This window comes from Thunnus albacares, chromosome 17, assembly GCF_914725855.1.
Source record: "Thunnus albacares chromosome 17, fThuAlb1.1, whole genome shotgun sequence".
Classification (NCBI taxonomy): domain Eukaryota; kingdom Metazoa; phylum Chordata; class Actinopteri; order Scombriformes; family Scombridae; genus Thunnus; species Thunnus albacares.
This window is the reverse complement of record NC_058122.1, coordinates 26052403-26072737: the sequence shown is the minus strand read 5'-3', so window position 1 is coordinate 26072737 and position 20335 is coordinate 26052403. Positions and strand designations below refer to the sequence as shown.

The 20335-nt window shown below is 38.8% G+C and overlaps 1 protein-coding gene across 1 annotated transcript in view; it reads right to left on the bottom strand.

The window, feature by feature from the left end:
* LOC122966727 (RNA binding protein fox-1 homolog 3-like) overlaps positions 1-20335 on the bottom strand; it is a 526578-nt gene that overhangs the window by 501627 nt on the left and 4616 nt on the right. Inside the window, exon 3 of the mRNA XM_044331033.1 lies at positions 6179-6287. The gene's annotated coding sequence lies outside the window, so the exon portion shown is untranslated. The remainder of the gene's footprint in view (positions 1-6178; positions 6288-20335) is intronic.

Here is a 20335-nt window from a genome sequence, read left to right as displayed (position 1 = left end):
GTATGTAACATAATATGCTTTCTTTAAGAGGTGACGCTTTAGTGGGAGACACATTCCTCCCGAGGGCCCTACAGTCAAACTCTGAAAATGTGTTGGTGGTTCGACTTCATCTTTCTTTTGTCAAACATAAAAATACTAGTGAGAGATCCTACCTGCTCAGGTGTCTAATTAAGCTTGATTTATACACTCTGCTGATTCCCAGAATGCCTGGAGAGCCTGCGAGAGCATAAAAAAGTCACTTAGCTTTACATTTATCTGTACGTGCGGCATGTAGAATGTGAACAATCAGACCCTTTAAGCTTATACACATCCACCGGTGTAACAAATTAACTATTTTCAAAGTGGAATTTGATCTTTTTTTTTTTTTTAAAGAGGGATTCTTATGTCAAAATTTATTGGACAATGAAATCAAACATCTGTGTTGCACACAAGCGAATTAACAGGCAATTTGTACCATTGAGATCTGTTTTAGTTTAAATTAGACCGTCACATAAACACACACACACAGAAACAAAGACGTTTTCCTGCCACTTCGGCCTGAGTGCTGTTTGTTTTCTGAAGCATTTTTTCTCACGCTCAGAGCCCGACGTAAAGATTTCACCAGACACCCGACATGGAGCCTACGGAGATCCACAGCAGACACCGGCTGCATTCATGTGTATTTGACGTCAATAAAAAAAATGAGATGACAAGAAAGTATTGAGATCAGAGCCCAGCTGAAAAATGGACTCCTGCAACTGATCGCTTCCCAAAACCTGATGTGTGACAAAAAAGAAACAGGAAGTACAGAGGACAGAGGACAAAGAGAAATAAAATAAAAACTATACAGCACATGCAAGTGTTTTAATTTCGTGCAGAACAACATTTAATCAAGAGTTCTCATTTTATTTTAGATGTAGTCTGGTTTTTGTACACAAGGAGAACAATTATGTTTGCATTAACTGAACATGAATAAACTAAAAGGCCTTTTCACAGCTAATGTTGTCATAGTAGGACAAGTACAGCCATGTTCCCATCCAACAGCAGCTCAAGTTTTAAACAAATTTAAGAGTTATTGCGCCTCCACTGCTGTTAATGTGAATATTAGGAGTTGATTGATCAAGATAGACCATTTGTGGCGCTAATTCTCCAATCTGGTGCCGTTAGACCATTGCGGACGAAGAGGACACAACGAGATGAGGTCAGGTCTCTTATTTGATCTTCCAAAGATCCTCCATCCTGAACCGGAAGTCTTTCTGGTCCGCCACTTTGAAGGTTGTCTCACATCTCTTATATCTGCTCTGAGGAGCCTTCAAGGATGTCTTTTACCGTCTTTTACATGCCTCCTTGGATTGGAAGGCAGTTACTGATTGGACGCCGCAGCTGATCGGACTGATACATCACAACATCGCTGCAGTTTCATACCGGAGTGGAGCCAGATTACAGATTAAACTGTAGTGTGTATCGCTCCCCCAGATTCACCATCTGGTTAAAAATCTGTGACTTGTCAGTCTGACCAACAAAAGAACCATAAACAACTTTCTTCATTTACAAGAAAGATTTTTCTTTTCATGATCTGTTATTTTCCCCCCATTAACTGTTATTATGGATGAAATTAAAGTCAGAGAGAGTCTGTCTGTCAGCAAGAAACACATTTTAAACACATTTTTTTATTTGACATCATTTATCGTCATTTCCATACAGTCACATGTGAGGCTGAAAATTCCTGAGCGTCGGGTTTCTTATGAGTTACATAATTTCCTTTTTCCCTCAAACATTTCGCTTAATAAATAATTTCCAGCGTTCAAAAGACACTCTGATCATATTCTGGGTTGTTAAATAATGAATTCACAATCAGAATATCAATGAATACACACGGAAATGATGACTAAATAATATAAACGCAGGTTTTTATTCATGTGCAGGTGTTTGTTGAACAGGTAAAAGCTGCTGCTCTGGCAGTTAGAACTGTTCACCTTTACTAGTATCACCACAGTGCACGTGTGTGGACATAAACCATCAGAAGTCTACAGCTGTTAAAGCCGACTGACTGAGACTGACTGACTCATCAGAAACGGACGTCGCTTCACGAGACACTTCAGAGGAAAGGACGTCTCATTTCTCTAAAAAAAAACATATTTCCTCGTTTCTTCTTCTTCTCCTGGTTCGGTTTCCTTGCAACGCAGCCTCGGTGGGAGGGACTAAGACACGAGGAAAAGACGGAAGTGAGGGAAACAACATGGATGCAGTTAAGAGACTTGAGATGTATCCGTTAAAAGAGCAGCGGTCAAAGCTCAGACGTGGGAAACGTGATGGAAATATGACATTTCTGTTTGTTTCATGTATTAATCGCTCCACACAGATCTGATGCTTTGTTTTGTTGTTTAGTTTTACGACTTTTTTTCAAATTTTTGGTTTTCACTCAAGTTTTTTATGCGCAAATTGCAGTGTTACAAAGCTACTGACTGTCGTTAATCCTAAATTTTACATTCAAATCCTTCAGGTTTATTTTTACTGTCGATCCATCTTTTTCAGTCTATAAAATATGATAATATAGTGAAAAATCACAATTTCCCGGCGTAGTTTTTGTCCAATAAAGCGTTGAAAACACAAAAAAATTCAATTTGTATTGATATAAAACAGGCAAATGTTTGGCATTTCCCTTTAATGAATGATAACAATGAATGAATGATCAAAATTGTTGTCAATCAGCTAATCAATTAATCAACTTACTGTTTTCAGAAAATGTGTTGCAAATGCTTTATATGCTGCTGAGTGTTTTGTCTTCTTTCTTCTTCTTCTCGTAGCGTTTCAGATCTGCTGCAGATAAACGTCGTTCGTTTGGGGGAAATCTAGATTGATAGATGATCCGCCGTGTTGTGATTTGGCAATTTGGCGTGGAATGGTGCACTGTCACCGAGGTCCAGTGATCAAAGGAGTCACAGGGGTCAGCAGGACAGCTCACAGTCTTCACACCCAGAACAGCCCTCCTTCAGAATAAACTGCAGATTTTCCCATCTTATCCCCCCTGCCATGTGAAAACTCTGGAGGTCAAGACTTTTGGGCCGCAAAAGACAAACGTTCTTATTCAGAAGCCACATATGTTAAATTCTCTTTCCGGTGTTGATGCTTAATGGTCATTTCGGAGGCGTTTAGTACAGCACTTCATTGAGATTACTTGGTAATTTAACAGTGGGATCCCACAATGTCATATTCTTTGGATTGTGTGTTGTTAAGGCTTCAGTTGCCTACTTTAAAGTACTGATTATTCCTTTTATTGTGTTTGTTTTAAGTCAGATTTAAGTGGTTTAAATACACATCATTGACCTGGTAGAAGCTCTTTGGGGATCAAAGAAATTCTCCGCCAGCATGGGTGCTGTTTGACTGTGAAAACTCAACGTTCTGCCTCTGACCAGAAGGGATTCACTGTGAGATAGAGACGGAGAGGGGATCAGTGACCGGCCTGGCTGAGGGAGGGAGGGAGGGAGGGAGAGTGGAGGACGGGGGGGGGGGGTTGAAAGCAAACAGCCTACTGCCAGTGTGATATATGTTTAAGCCCACTGGGTGCAAAGCAGAGACACCCAGCTTAAGATCTTTACCTCGTCTCAGCAACCGGGATGGTCGATCCCTGCCGACGCTGTGACTCAAGCTGGTGCTTTATTAAAGAAAAACAGACGCCGCGCTTAAACGCCCATATGAAAGCGAAGACGAGAGAATTGTCTTCGAAATCTGCTCAATTTTATAAAAGATTTCTTCATTCTTGGATACAAATACAACTTATTATTGTATCCATAAAACTAATTTGAGACTATGGATCAATAAAAATAATTTTTTCCAGGCTACTGCCAACACATTCCTCACCGTTTTTGAAAGGGTTAAATTATGTAACTTCTCCTGAGGGCTTTTATTGCTAAAAATGAACAAGTGATACTTGTACAAAAGTATTTTTAGAAAGAAAAAGAATGTGCTCAGCGAGTTAAAAGGGAATATCACAGTTTGTGGGATAGAAGCGGGCGACACAGAGAAAAAAATATCCTCTATGACAACATATTATATCGCAATATCATCACATGTATCTCAATACAGTAAATATTCCAGGAAATCAGATGGTCAGTGGATTAAATAACCAGACGGAAATGTCTGAGCCAGTGAATTATATACTTAACAAATCAAGAAACTTCATCACATGGATGCAAAGTTGTGTTATAATAGCCTAATAACTCAGAGGAAATATTTAAAGGGATAGTTAACCCGCTATAAACGGTATGAAACACATCTGATAGGAGACAAATTACACAATACAGGATGTTTTATGTGTGTTTTATCTGGTTATACAAGCTTTTCACTGAGAAATGGCTAAACAGTTGAAGCCATTTTAATATTCTTGAGCAAATCAGTGTCAACTGCAGCATTATGTCTACAAAAACTACATTTAGGCTTACAAAACTGAAATACAGTACACAGCTTGTCTCTACTACACCATGCTTTACTCACCAGATGTTTTCAGCTGTCATCACGTCTGGTGTCTGAGACTGTTTCCTGTTTTCTTTTATACAATTCATTAATCAGTCATGTGACTGATAAACCATCATAGATACCAGGTGTAGAAAACAACATTATTATCACTCGTTTCTTAAAAAAAATACTACTCACAACATGTGTTACTGTCAACCACAGATTGACTTTGAAATGAGTTAGAATTATACATAAATATTAAGAGAGTGAGTATACTCTGTTTTGAAAAATGAGTTTGAAAAATGAGGCTGAATAAATACAGAATTTGTTGCCTTGTATTGAAAAATGAATATTCAACCTTTTTACCCATTGATGCATTAAGATGAAAGATTGTTATTTACAGGCTTTGATATTTCTTGTTCAGACTTTGCATCGACTAGGAGTAATTATATTCCATCAAAAGTATATATTTTTTTAAAGGATGATGATGTTGTTTTGTGTGCTTTATCTATGGTATCCATGGTGATTTATCAGTTAATTGTCTGTAAGGAAACCAAACAGCCTCGGACACCTCCCCGATGAAGGCGAGACAGCCGAAGACATTTGATGAGTAAAACACGGCGCGCTGGAGAAGAATCATGCAACGACGTGTTTTTTATTCTGACGGACTAACGTTCACACTAGTTTGCACTTTACTGTTTCCACATTCTCAGAGTTAGAAACCGTAGACTCGTGCTTACACCGAGTTAAAAGGGCGAAGTATTCAAAGGTCTGTGGAAGTTTTGGCGAACGTACGTATGTTTAATTTAGTTCCTTGGCGTGACGAATCAGTTAGGATATTGTCCACATGTAGTGATATTTCATCTGATTATACTTACTGTTCTATGGTGTCACCACTGAGAAATTGCCACGATGGAACTACTTTCAGACGGGATCTATTTTGGTCAGAAATGACATAACTCCTCTAGAAATTCACACCACAAAAAGTTGATGCTATTATGTTTTGTACTCAATCAGTGTAAACGGCTACAGACTTTTATGTCGAAATAACAAAAGAAAATTATTTTTAGACAGAGAGACAGAACATTCAGAGGACCGTGGAAGTTTTTGTTTTAACTTGTGAAATAATCTTTCATCTGATTATACCAACTTTTTTTTTTCATGCCATAACCGAGATGATGATGGAATAAAGGCTGATTTAGCTGTCAACCAGGACTAATATCTTCTGGTTAAAAAAAACCGACTGAATTCTTCCAGAATTTCACTTCAGAAATAGGTTGATGTCATTTTAATGTTCTTTAGTCAATCAGTGTAAACCAGTGAGAGAAACCAGAGAGTTTAAATCGACTGGAACGATGATGCATCTGTATGATAGATATGACATCCAATCACCACCGTCGACTCCCGTCTGTTTTTACATTCGGGCCTGACGTCGCTCTGCTCCGACCAGCTGCTCCGACCGATTCTTAACAGCGCCGTGAAAATCCATCATACTGTCTATGAAGGTTTACTGCTCCAATTCAACTTCCCAGACACTCAAGTATGAAAATAGTGGCTCAGAGACAGAGGCCCGGTACCCGACCCTGGGACTGACTCACAGTTACAATTTTGTATTTTTTTTTTTTCTCTTTAAATGTCAGTCTGACGCCAAACTGAGGTCTGCAAGTAAAGACAAGGAGGGGGTGGTGGGGGGGGACTGCTATTCACCATGCTGTAACAATTAATTAGGAGTCACTCAAATTACCTGAGCGGTCCAGAGACAGTCAACCGAGAAACTCCCCATAGCGGGAGAAGACCAACTCGGACCACCCAGAGCCTCACAGAGAAACGCCGCTGCTGTTTCTGCAAATCATCTGGAAAAAAAGGAAAACAAATAAAATATAAATATTGTGTCAATTAAGGCAAAGCATAGCTTAAAAAAAAAGCCTAAAACTGAACTGAAAAAGCCAAAAAAAGAAAGCAGAACACCAGCTGGTCACGGCATCAAATCACAAAAATATGGATATAAAAAAAATAAAAAAAAGTTCCTTGAATGTGTAACAAATAAAAAATGAAATGAGATAATAATTTAAGCAATCATTTGAGCAGTTTTCACAGCACTGGTGGTGATAAAATGAGCATTAAAAATTTCTGAAGCATGATGCCCGAACTGGCTTTGTGCAAACTTCCATTCTTTTCCCTGCGGAGTTTTTAAAAATAACAATGGCACTCAATCTTCTGGCCTTTGCAGAGTTTGCGAGAGAGAACTGCAGCGAAGTAGACCGAGTTATGACAATCACAGCTTGACAGACAGTAGTTCCTCTACCTCTATGAAGTTGATTTATTTAATATTTAAACCCATTTCACAGAATTTCCAGCAGCAACAAACAGGTTGAGCTGGTGAGGACAGACGGGAAAGTGTTGACTGTGAAAGCTGAGGAGTCTGTGGTCGGATGGTTTTTATTGTCTTTTTGATTCCGCTTGGCGGGGAGTCTGCTTCTGTGCTGCCTGATATGACTTATACTGTGCTTTCCTTAGCGTGCTGAGGTATTGACCTTATGCGTTTCAGCAACAAGGAAGTGCTCTGACTCAGTTATTTTGCCTTTTAACATCCCATTTTTTAACCCTTACAGCTCATAAGGGAAATATCTGGCTCTTTAGCTGCTAAATGCTCCACTGTGTTCAGCAGCTAGTCTACAGCTAACTGTGTCTGTTTGCCGTTTAGTGCTGAGCAGGTAGTGTACAGTGACTTTTCAGAGATTTTTTCGGCTGGCAGCTGAAAACAATACTATGAGAGCACTGACAGTGACCGTAAAGCCGTGAGGAGCTGCAGAGTTGCTGATAATTCTCTGTTAGCCTCTCACATCGCACACTACCATCTCATCCACTGTTATGAAAATATCGATTATTGATGCTTTAATGTTGCTATAGTCACTGTACATTTACCAAGCAATATATTAAATATAATTATATTGTTATAATTAGAACATTAAAATGTTGCTTACACATTCATGCATCATTTAAGACTCTGAAAGAGACAATTCTTCAGCCTTCGACTTTTACTTTTAATACCAAAGTATTACATCCAAATATTTTTGCTTATTAGTTTTATGAGAGAGACCAAAGATGAGCCATGGTTAAGATGAGACTAATTTTCCTCTGTCACTGGCCAGGTGATCAAAGCCAATACTTGTACACATATATCATTTTATTTAAAGGCATATTATGCAGGATTTTCCTAAAAAACAATGTGTAGACTTATACGACAGTAATCCCTCTCAATCATCACTTATGACCCACTAGAAGTGTGTGACTAAGTATGTATCTACAGATGCCCTCTGTCTGTATTTTCTTATTATTTTGCTGTGTTCAGGACATTTCTGGTTGTCAGCCTAACAGCGCACAGAGTGTGAGGTTGGGACTCGTAGCGTAGCGACCAGGTTACAGCTCTGTCTCTCTCCTCTGCTCCACTCTGCTCTCTGTCTCTGTGTCACAGACGTATAAAGAGCTGCAGGTCTGTGTGTGCGTTTGACCGAGGGCGGGGCTGAGCTGCACACACACGCAGAGCAGAGAGGCCGCAGCGGACAGCGGATGAAGCTGCTGCATTCACACCAAATCAAGCAATATGGCAACTTCCTGCAGGATTGTGCAGAGATACGGGCGTGTTTATTTATGCTCTAGAACATAACCGCTGTGAAACAATCACAAAATAACATTTTATTTATGTGATTCACTGCTTTGTTCTCGCTAGCGCCGCCCCATCTCTTCATTCGCTTTCTAGCTTGCTTGACCACCGCTTTGCTCTCTCTCTCACTCTGGTGCCGTTGAGCCGAGGAGGAGGGGCCAACTTTGAATGTTGTGTCTACAAACAACAATCCTGCATAGTGTGCCTTTAAGTACAAATTTGACCACAAAGGACTTTAATTTTTAATTGACCTTTTTCACATTGTGGTATAACTACTTGCATTTAAGTGAAGGGTCCAAATATATTTCACCACTGAGTTGAAAGTATTGATACAATATTGCTGCCTGATGCTCAATTCTGAGGATTTGAGACCAAACCCTATGGTTCCCACCAATGTCTTAGATAGAAAAGGGTTATTATAACTCCTCTAGAGACATCTCAACATCAGTCCAGTCCTTATGTCTTTTTGCTGAAAACAGTGATGTCTATTGTAGGACAGTAGCACCAGTTGAGAATCAGGGTTATAGTCTATGAGGCTTTAGGGAGCTGACAGTGAATGATGTGCTGCCAGTCATTCAGGCACTCTGAGATTGGCGTCTCCAAAGGCTTTAGCAGGAGAAGAAACACACTAGGGTCAGACTAAACAAAGCACCGTCCACCCCGGCCTCTCTGGAGACTACAAAGGGCAAAGCTGCTCCTGTCAATCCACTTGGATGGGCTCAGAGAAGGTGGCAGGTAAACCACTTAAAGAGCTCAGATGATACGGTAACACAAATAATCAGTGTCATATATTCTTCAAGGAAATGACGATCATCCCGTCACTTCAAAGATGTTCTTATCTTTCTGAGTGACGGTTGTTTGAAGTAAGCGTTGCCAGTTTTAACCAAAGTTAATAAGATTAAGGACACAACAGAAAAATAGAAAAATACTGAATTAATTCTTTTTTAGATTATTGATAGATCATGAAAGGATTCTGTGTAAACATGTAGTCTCTTCTATGGTTTCATGCTGAAATAATTAGTCGCTTAATTGATAAGTCGATTGACAGAAACTTTTGCCACTTCTCGCATTCTCAAATTTGCTATTGTTTTCTGTTTACCTTTGGGTTTTGGACTGTTGGTCAGACAAAACAAAAACTATTTGAAGACATCAATTTAGGTTCTGTAAACTCATAAGGGGCATTTTCAACATTTTCTATCGACCAAACAATTAACTGTTGGTCAAAAAACATTGTCACCTTTCTGACAAAAGTAGAATTTATGGCAGAGCTGTTGTATTGGATTGCATTAGATTGCACATGTGTGAGTCGGCCAGTGAGTTCCATCAATTTGACCAATCACATCATTAGTGACAGTGTCTAAAGCTTCACACCACTTTTCTAAATTTAAACTGAGATTACACATTATGCAATAAAGATTTTCAGTGCAGGAGCTGCTCTAACAAACTGACAGAGTCACAGTGTTATAACAGAAGGACATACGGAGGTTTTATTCTGAGCTGAGGCTGAATTCACACTGTGTAATAAAAAAAAAACACTGTTCAAAGAAATGACTAATGCGCATAAAAGCGGTAACTTTAGATAATCCTTGAGTAACAAACTAATATCCAACCAAGATTTAGATTCTGACAGACAGTAAACCTCCACTAATGGTTTGCGTCAGTTACCATAGTTACCATGGTAACCCCAAGTTTAAATTAGCTGTCTTTCTGACCTGGAAACCTAGAGTTTCCCTCATCTCAGGGTTAACAAACTCAGAGTTTTTACTAAACCCACTTTCTGGAATACCACCCTGGACCAGCTCCTAGTTATGCTTCTATAGGCCTAGACTGCCAGGGGGACTTCCCATGATGCACTGAGCTCCTCTCTCCTCTTCTCCCTCTCCATCTGTACGCGTTCATGTCTCATTAATGCATCTAACTAACTCAGTATCTTTTCTCTCCTGTAGTTTTCTGCTTTCTCGTTTCCTCCTGTTGCTTTCTCCAGATATTTCTGCCTCCGGAGCTGTAGAGTCTGGATCTGTGATTGCAAGCCACTTACTGCCCCCATGATCCTGCTCAACACCCACTGCTACAGTTATTAGAAACCGAGCCTAAAAGGCAAAGGACTATTGTAAAACAGTAGCCCTTGCCTAACGGCGAGTACCCTATTGTTTGTCGTGTGTTTGTTTCTTTCTTTCTTTATTATTACACCACTTAAACCCTTAATTTGACCCCCTAAACATGCTCAAAAACTCACCAAATTTGGCACACACATCAGGTCTGGTGAAAAATTTGATAAAATGTAAAAATTAACCCCCAAAGTGCCACAACGTGCTCTCTAGCGCCACCTATGTAACTAATATGGCCACCACGGCCCGTAGGAATGTCGTAGAGAGATCAAACCAAAATTCAATAATTCGTCTCATCAAAACCTACAAATCATACGCTGACCCGCCTGACCTAAATCCAACAGGAAGTCTGCAATTAGCCTTTCAAAATAAGACTTGGCCCCAATTTTGGCCCTCGAACAAAAAAAAAACAAAACAGTTTAATGACACAGGTGTGAGCAAGACAGACATGTCTCACCCTGCAGAAAATTCTCATCCTGTCAATCAAACTTTCAAAATAAAAGCACATCACACTTGTAATCATTTTTAAAAAGCAAAATGATCTGATCCCGACGGGCCAGAGTGCGAGGTCCCGACTAACGCTGCTTGCAGCTTTAATTATCATCATTATTATTATTATTATTATTATTATTATTATCATTATTATTATTATTATTGTTATTATTAACCAATCTCAGTGTGGAACATGCATTGTGCTATTCTCTCTCTCTCTCTCTCTTCCCCCACCCCCCACCAACCAACCCTCCTCCCAACCAGTCAAGGTAGATGGCCGCCCACCTACAGCCCGGTCCTGTTTGAGGTTTCTTTCCGTTTAAGGGGACTTTTTCCTTGCCACTGTTGCCAAGTGCTTGCTCATGAAGGAATGTTGGGTGTCTGTAAATAACATTGTAAAGAATACGGTCTAGACCTGCTCTATATGAAAAGTGCCCTCAGATAACTTCTGTAATGATTTGGTGCTATATATAAAAAAAAAATTGACTTTAACTTGACTTGGCTGATGTTATTACACTTCAAAAAGGAGACCTAAATCAAAGACTACATCCAAATTTTCTTTTAACAAGCTCAGATTTTAGATCAGCTCATCCTATGCCTTGTGTTGAGATCGGTATTTGAGGGTCAAGCATTTTCCTCTCACAATATTTGTACAGTTCAGCCTGCTAGCGATTGTATATACACATGCTTATTTTGAAGAGTGTGTGTGCCACTGACAGTTTAGAGCTGCAAAGCTAAAACAAACTACAACATGTGGAATCATCCCACGTAAGAACCGTGGCACCAGACTCATCCAGACAAGCCTGAATGGCAAGCTCTGTAAGAATCCAGTCTGCAGCTTGAATTCCTTCCAGTATTTGTGAGACGGCTTAATAACTGTAGAATTAAACTAATTACAAACACAAAGTTAACGGCGGCAGAGCTGATACGTGCCAAGCTCAGGAAAACCCTGAGAATCCGGACCTCCGCCTATCTTCTGATTCCAAAAACAAACTGACAAAATAACCAGATTAAATTGAGGTAGATTGAATAATGTATGTACACAAGTCTCATTTTGTTAACTCTGTTGTTTGTGGATGCAGAAGGCTACAGTTCACTGCTGAGCCAACTTAAAAACCAAAACCCAGCGTGTGCGTCATTTGCTGATGAGGAAATAAAGAGTTGAAACATATCTCCACGTTTGAACCGACACCAACACCAAACGCCCGCGTGCAGTGCAGTCATTTAAGATACATTTTTCCAGGAAATAGTGAAAGAGACAGAATTTCTGTTGCCATGGCTGCAGCCATTAAACACTTTCGATTCCCTCCAGTATGTGTGGATCCAAGGGCAAAGTCGTAATGAGCAGTGGCATTAATGATACTGCAAGATGTGCTCCCGCCACAGCCCGGATTACTGCAGTTAACTGGGTTTGTAATGGGGTAGTTTTTCAGGCACGTGTCTGAAAAGAGCCGACAAAGAGCAGGACTCAATCATATCTAAGTGCATTACTGGAAAGCAGGGAGAGGACGTGCAGTCATTACTGCTCATTACTGCCGTCGTACAGAGAGATCAGGTCAGGCGAGGTGGAGAGGAGCTTCATCTTTCATTTTTCTGACTTTCCTTCCAACAGGCTAAGAGTACAAATATGCACTTTTTATGTTGAAATTTTGACATTTCACTCACTTTTTAAATCATAAAGCATTGTTTTATGTAGCTCTGCAACTAGTAGATTAATTGGCACCTATTTATATAATCGATTAGTCAATTTGAGACATTTTTTTAACAAAAAAACACCCAAATTCTCTTGTTCCAGCTCCTAAAATGTGAGTGATTGTGATTTTCTGGTTTCTTGAGTCTTCTATGACAGTGAACTGAATATCTTTGCTTGTGGACTGTTGGTCGGGACAAAACAAGACATCTTAGGGAAACAGTGATCGCCATTTTTCACTATTTTCTAACATTTTATAGTCCAAACAATACTCAACAGATTAATCGTTTATAATGAAAATCGTTAGTTGCAGTCCGAGTTTTATGTGCTTACAGCAGCCAAGTTTAAAAAAAAAAAGGATTTTGACATTTCTTGCAGCAGCACATGAGTTATATCTTTTACTAGTGATTTGATAGTGTGGAGTGAACAACAGCGGAAAGAAAATAACAGTAACACTGTCACGGCCATTGTGTGTCTTCCCTCAACTCCCGCTCTGTTTGTGAGACGCGACGATATGAGGACGACTGGCCTTTGATTCTGGGAATCAGTAAATCAGTCTGCAGCCTACAATGAGACATCTCATTTGAGGTATTTGTGTACTTTGGGCTTATTGGTCCCAAATGCCCACCTATCCATCTCTGACCAACACAGCATTTTTTCTTTTTACTAGAGAATACACTGTTGAGAAGTTTATAGAAGAGCACTTAAGTTCACAGACGGGTTTACTGCTGGCTCCGTGCGCTTGGTGTGAAATAACAAACATTTCTCTTAAAAACTGTTTCACTGCTCAAAAAGAAAGTGAGAGGTTACTGAAACCCAAACAGCAGTGGAGCCACAGAGATTCATATCTGCCCTAATTTCATAAAAACACTCTTCATCAGTGTCCACAAAGTTCTGTAGCACAGTGTCATTCTTGGTTAATTTGATAATTACAGTGTAAAATGCAGCATGCAACAAACCACAGACTAAGAGTGCTTACCTCGGGGTAAACAAGACATTTAAAGAAAATTAAGATACAAAAAAATTATATTACGCAGGCATAATTATATGTTAAAAAGTACAAACTCATAAATCTGCTCTTTGCACTTTGAAATGATCCTTTTGTTAACATCTTGTTGTCTAATTGATCTGAGGATTATCATTCATTGTAAAACACATTTCATGACGATCGGAACGTGTTAAAACATGACCCTTTCCAGAGTAGTTAAGCAAATATTTCTCTTGTGTCTGGACTAATAAATATTTTTTCTTTATTTTAATTTAAATGATGAAAATAATCCCTCATAAAGAGACAGTTTTTGTTTTTATTCCTGGTTTCAGACCTCTGCATTGATGCCCACATCTCAGATTTTCTCAGCAATTCAAATATGGCTGCTGTTTCTCCGGCCAATTAGATCTTTGTAGTGAGATTAAGAATGTGGATGTCAACTTCCTATGCAAGAGCTAGAAAAATAACAGCAACTTTAATGTAGCTGTACAGGATGTTTTAAGTTGATTTACACTTATAACAACTCTTGAATCGACATATTTCTTTGATCAACATGTTAACTGCTCATTGCAACAACTAATGCAGCATCTATGGCTGCTGATAATTATGTTGATGGGTTGGATACATCAGTCATTTCTAATCTGAATGGGTTATTTTGCCCTGCTCAAAAAGAAAACAGCTGACGTGAAGTGAAAACCAAATGACCGTTCAGTCTTATCATCAGACTTTTTAAAGCCACTGTGTGGAGAGTATAAACATTCCCAACTTTGGTTTTCCCCAGTGCTTTTATCACAGAAGAAGCACTCAGCAACACAAAAGCCGGAGCAATTTTCATGAGGATTGTCTTATTCATCTATAACAGCCTACAACGTCAATCAGAATTGTTTCTAGCTGTTCCGAACAGTCACACTTGGAGGTGGAGTGAAATGGTGACCATCGTAGAGGGGGGAGACGTGATATTGTTAAAATACGGGGATAACAGGGCGTATTTTCAGACGGTCTCTCCCGGAGGACGTTCATAGAGTTGCACTCAGTTGTTAACATGAAGACTGACAGAAATAATTGTGTCAAGAACGAAAAAGAGAACTGGAGAGAGAAGTTAAAACTCCTTTGTTGCCTCAGACCAGCCGGCCAATGGGTGTGAATGTTGGATCGTTGGTTTCGTAAAGTTACCCAACAACATTGGACAGATGTGGTTTCTGAGGCTATTCAACCGTCCAACAAGCAGATTCTGATTCTGAATATACGTGGCTTTAATTAATAGTTGAAGTAGTTGCAGTGTAGGAACTGTCTAATACACTAAAACCTGCCTTTTAAACTCTAATTTGAATTGTAGGCCTAATACTTCTCCAACACCAGTCACAGGTCGAAAGCTTGTTCAATATTTCAAAGACAAAAACTTCTGCTGTTACTCTTATTGCAGGTCTAGTATTTCTACTTCTTGAGTGGTACAGTATTAGTATAATTTAGCCTAATCCAAATAATCACAGAGGGTAAAGGTAAAGTGCTCCAAGAAAAGCACTTTGGATGGTGCCAGTGCAAATCATGCTGTTTATCATTCCTCAGTAAACATGTCTCTGCATTACATGCATTTTCAACCAACACCCTTATTTTCTGGATGCTTTACACCTTCTTCCATTTAAATAAAACACTTAGCATATCAGCACATACTTTGCTTTTACTGTACGTGTAGGTAAATGGGCTGTATTTATATAGCGCCTTTCTAGTCTTCCAACCACTCAAAGCATTTTGCACTACATGCCAACATTCACACACGGCGATGGCACAACCTTTGGGAGCAATTTTGAGTTCAGGATCTTGCCCAAGGACGTTTCAACATGTGGACTGGAGGATCAAACATCTGACCTTATGATTAGTGGACAACCGGCTCTACCTCTTGAGCCACAGCTGCCTGTGTGTTTGAGCAAAGGGGGTAATGACATAATGTGAGGTGTGGGATCCTGGGAGTTTCATTTAGTAAGAGTAATGGATCAGTTCAGGAGCCGATCAGCAATCACAATAAATCAGACACTGAGTGTACCGACAGATCTTGGAGAAAATGTACCACCGCTTCCAAGATGGTGTTTAGGGTATTGCAACATAGTGAAAGAGAAGCTATGCAGCTCTGAGTGCCTCTTCTGAGGAGGAAACAGTGCATGCCGCACTTTGGCTTATGAAGGAAGAGAAAAACTGTCCTGCGGGTGACAAAGAACGGCAAAATGAAACCGAGAGAGAAAACACAGATTCCACCTCTCAGTATCCAAAAAAGAAACGCTTCACCTACTTTATGTTCTGCCGTTCATGCTGCTTTGTTTCAAGCTGCTTGGCTGACTGCGGGTCTGGCCTGCTGATTGCAGTGATAGACATGGAGGAATCTGGCGCTGGCTGCCAGAAACCACAGAAGAAAAAGGAGAGGACCCTCAGTCTGTGCCGGTATGGAGAAGTAAACACAAAGTAGTCCCCTCCTTGGTATGCAGGGCTTATGTTGGCCCAGAGAGGAGCTGCGACTCAGAGGAGGTGCCAGTCTGTGGTCTGCTCAGTAGAAAACACAATTATTTTTAATGAATGCAAAAAAAAAAAAAAAAAAAAACAACTAGGAAAACAGCTCATGAGCATTACTGTTATGCAATCAAATCCATACTAGCACAGACAAGCAGCAGAGTTAAGTCTTTTAAATTTAGGATGCATTTACTGTCAGTGTACTGTAAAGAGGAGGAGGTCTTAATTGCAGTGTATCTCCCGTTCGCTATTCTTTGGAAACCACTAACAGATATTGTTGTAACGCTCGCTTTCACATGGAGTCTAATAGCCTCGTACAGAAAACTACATAATGTAAGGAACCAACTTCACAAGATAGAAAATTATATGTTTCATAGAGTCAAAATACCTGTCTTTTAAATCTGATTCAGATCTCCAAATGTCCTCTGACAAAGCAGCTTTTAACACGTCATAGTCGCATTTGCTTAAGATTATGTGCACAAAAAGCCATAATTATCTCTCTGTTTTGGCCCTCTCCATCCACACTAAGCCGGCTGTTTTCACACACACAAAATCTTTAGAAAAAGGTCTCCAGAGTGTATACAGTGAGGACACAAGTCCAGCAGTACATTTAAGAAGAAAAAAAAAACTTTCTGTGGCCTCCAACCTTCTCTGTCAGCTGTGCTTTACCAGACGACTTCATGATCGTAAAATAGTGATTTGATCAATGTCTCACTGCAGCAGCACAGGAATGTCTGTTTGTCTGGATTTTGTTGAGTTGTAGGACAATAAAGCAGACCCTCATCCAGAATGTACAGTGTCAAAAGCCCGAGCCTGCCCTCCTGGTGGTTGCAGGAAAGCAACTGAGACAGTATATTGTGTGCTTGTAAAGAGAAAATTCATTAACAAGGGATAAAGTACTGGTTCTAGAGAAGAGACTGTGCAAGAAAGATGGCAGGAATGTCTCTAAAATAGAGAAAAAAAGTTTTTCTAATCATCTAAAATTGTTTGAAATGGCAATTACAAAAGAGAAGCACAGCTGGATATTACTAAAAAATAATGTACTTCATTGTTTAATGTACTGAGAAACGTTAAACATATAGTTCTGTTAAAGGCCGATGGTATAAAAAAAAATCCCATGACCTTCCTTGTAGTTTTCTAAATGCACACATAGATCACATCTAAATTACAACGCCTGAAGACAACTCCCTCTTTCATAGGAAATCAGTCATCTGAATAAGCACTTAAGCTTTGATGAATTATCATTCACTGAAGGCTGAATTACCTCAGAATGTTTCAGTGTTTGATTTACTCAGCAGAAGACTGGCAGGAGAAATGCAGCTTTGCTAAAGTTAGTAATGTTGACACCGAGTTGTACGACGGTTGACTGCAATGAAAACTGCATTATGTCACTCCTGTAGCCTGAAGGTGAATATTAGGCTGACATCAGATCATTATTAGCTGTTATCAGTCCAAGTTTTTTTTTCACTTTACAGTTGAAATTACTTTTTATTACATTCATTATGTATCCATAGACAGGCTGTTATGTGTTAACCTTTTTTAAAGAAGTTTTGTAGCACAAATAAAAACACTGAACTTAGACTTTCTAAAAACACTTCTCACGACACAACGGTTAATTAATTAACTGTCAATTAATCATGAACGAGGATGGATGAGATCAGTGCAGCTGCACAGGTTGTATTGAGTTTACTTACTGAAATAACAAAATTACATTCAATTAAATGGCAATTCAGTCTGTTTATCAGGGAAGGGATGGAGGACAGACAGAATGGATCAAATTACAGACACTGTGAATGTCTTACCAGCCTAAATTTACTCCCATTGCAGTTGAATAAATTCATATGAAACCTATAGAATTAAACTGAGAATAGCTATAACAACCAACCCAGTCATACAGTCATAATGCTGAAAGTCCAGTGCAGAAATCACCAGTCATACAGTCATAATGCTGAAAGTCCAGTCCAGAAATCACCAGTCATACAGTCATAATGCTGAAAGTCCAGTGCAGAAATCACCAGTCATACAGTCATAATGCTGAAAGTCCAGTCCAGAAATCACCAGTCATACAGTCATAATGCTGAAAGTCCAGTCCAGAAATCACCAGTCATACAGTCATAATGCTGAAAGTCCAGTCCAGAAATCACCAGTCATACAGTCATAATGCTGAAAGTCCAGTCCAGAAATCACCAGTCATACAGTCATAATGCTGAAAGTCCAGTGCAGAAATCACCAGTCATACAGTCATAATGCTGAAAGTCCAGTCCAGAAATCACCAGTCATACAGTCATAATGCTGAAAGTCCAGTCCAGAAATCATCAGTCGTACTGAAAAGGAAAAGCATAAAAAGTAAGACAGGACAAGACAAGAAATGTCATGTACTGATGTATTAAAAAAACACTTTAGAGCTGCAACAATTCGTCGACAGAATCAATAAGAATCAGTCCCCATCTATTTTGATAATGGATCAATACTTTTGAGTCATTTTGTAAGAAAATAATGTCCAAATTCTCTAATTCCAGCTCCTCAAACATGAATAGTTTCTTGTTTCTTTAGTCTTCTATGACAGTAAACTGAATATCTTTAGGGTTGTTGGTCGGGACAAAACAAGATTTTTGACTGTCAAGTTGTCATTTTTCTATTTTTTGATCAAACAACTAATCTATTAATCAAAAAAAGAATCGTCAGAGTAATCGATGATGAAAATAATCATTATAGTTGCAGCCTAAAATACTTTTTCTTAGATATAAATGTATAGGCTACATGTGACTATAACACAGACTTACCAGACTTATCACCAAGCCCTAATCTATAATAATCAATGACAAAAACACTGTATTACTTTTATTACTGTATTGTAGATTTTAACAGATGTAATGACACTTGTGGCTTAGATGTAAGAAAGTCAGCCATCAGAGTGTCCTGACATCATAGGAAATAATGTTCAGGCATATAAATGTGTAATCTGCACTGTATATTAAAAAAGAAACAATCCAAAGCAGAGGTTATATGAGCTCATGTGAATCTGCATGTACATTAGAGCTAGAAGGCCTTTGTCAAAATATTGCTGCTTTGCAAAGCAGAGTGCAGAAAAATAAGAAAACACATAAAAAGCCTACTCAGGATCAAGGATTCCCTTGAGTACACAAATATCTATAATAGTAATCTATTAAAAATCACAAAAAAAATAAAAAACGACGTTGAAAAATAGGCTTCCAAGCAGAGCCATTATTTTGTTACCTCTGGCAGACAGCAAGGCACCTGGGAAATCTGAGCTGACGTTAAGGGGGAGCAGCAGTCCAGCAGAAAAACTATATCACTTTCTTAAACTAATTAGCCCTGTATATTACCAATCAAAAGAACCTCACTCTGAAACACAATGGCCAGCCAAGAAATATATTTGTCTTCCATTCGTGAAAAGACTGGCAGTGGAAAGACTCCAGGACTGAATATTATTCACCCAAGACATTCCAGGGGATAAAATGTTGCATTAAAGTGAGATCTAAGCGTCTGATTTTTGTCACTGCTACCAATGTTATTCCCAAACAAACGGATGAGAACTTTGTTGAAACTAAATCTCGCCATTTCAGATCAAATCAGTCGGATAATTAACATCAAAAACCGAAGAGAAGTTCTGACTCCTAACCCACCGGAGAGAGAGAGGTGACTTTCTGTATTGTTACATTAATCACTAACTTACTGTTTGCCTAGAAAGTTAAATTACAACAATGAGTTTTCATTTTAGACAAAAGTAATTACTGAAGTACTAAAAATTACTACAAGTAGACAAATAAATTTTCTGGTTTTCAGAGTCAAACTTTCTAATAAAGTTTAACGTGACAATTTCAGGAGCAGAGCAGTTTAAACAACATTAAGACAAAATATATCTTAATAACAGGTTTTGAACATTTAACATGGTAATCTACATGTCGTACAGTAAGTCACATGACCGATCAACGGACTCTATCTAAAGAAACTGGATCAATACTCAGACATGTATGTGTACTGGAGAAAAGTTCAGTTAAGTGTGTTTTATTTTTGAACATTTAGGTAAAAGTCTGAGCAACATAATTGTCTGTTTTAGCCATTTTATACTTTACATGTTTCACTTCATTTGGAAGATTTCCCTTGACAACAAATATCACCAGTGTAAAGAGGTGAAATCACATAGACGTCCTTATATAGTGAAAAAAATTAATTTTTATAAAAACTTTCATGACTTTTTGTGTAATTTCTAAATTTTATTTGCATCACCCAACATCATTACATGTTTCCCCTTTTTTTAGCAAACTGTCTTATTTCTGACTAGTATCCAACTTTGCTATTTATTGTTCAATATCCTATTGATACACATATTAAGACCTTTTTTTAATGTTTTGTTCAACTTCTTTTTGATACTGTGTTTTTTAGGCAAATACTATAACATTCACTATTTTACTGGTGGATCATCAAAAGCATATTTG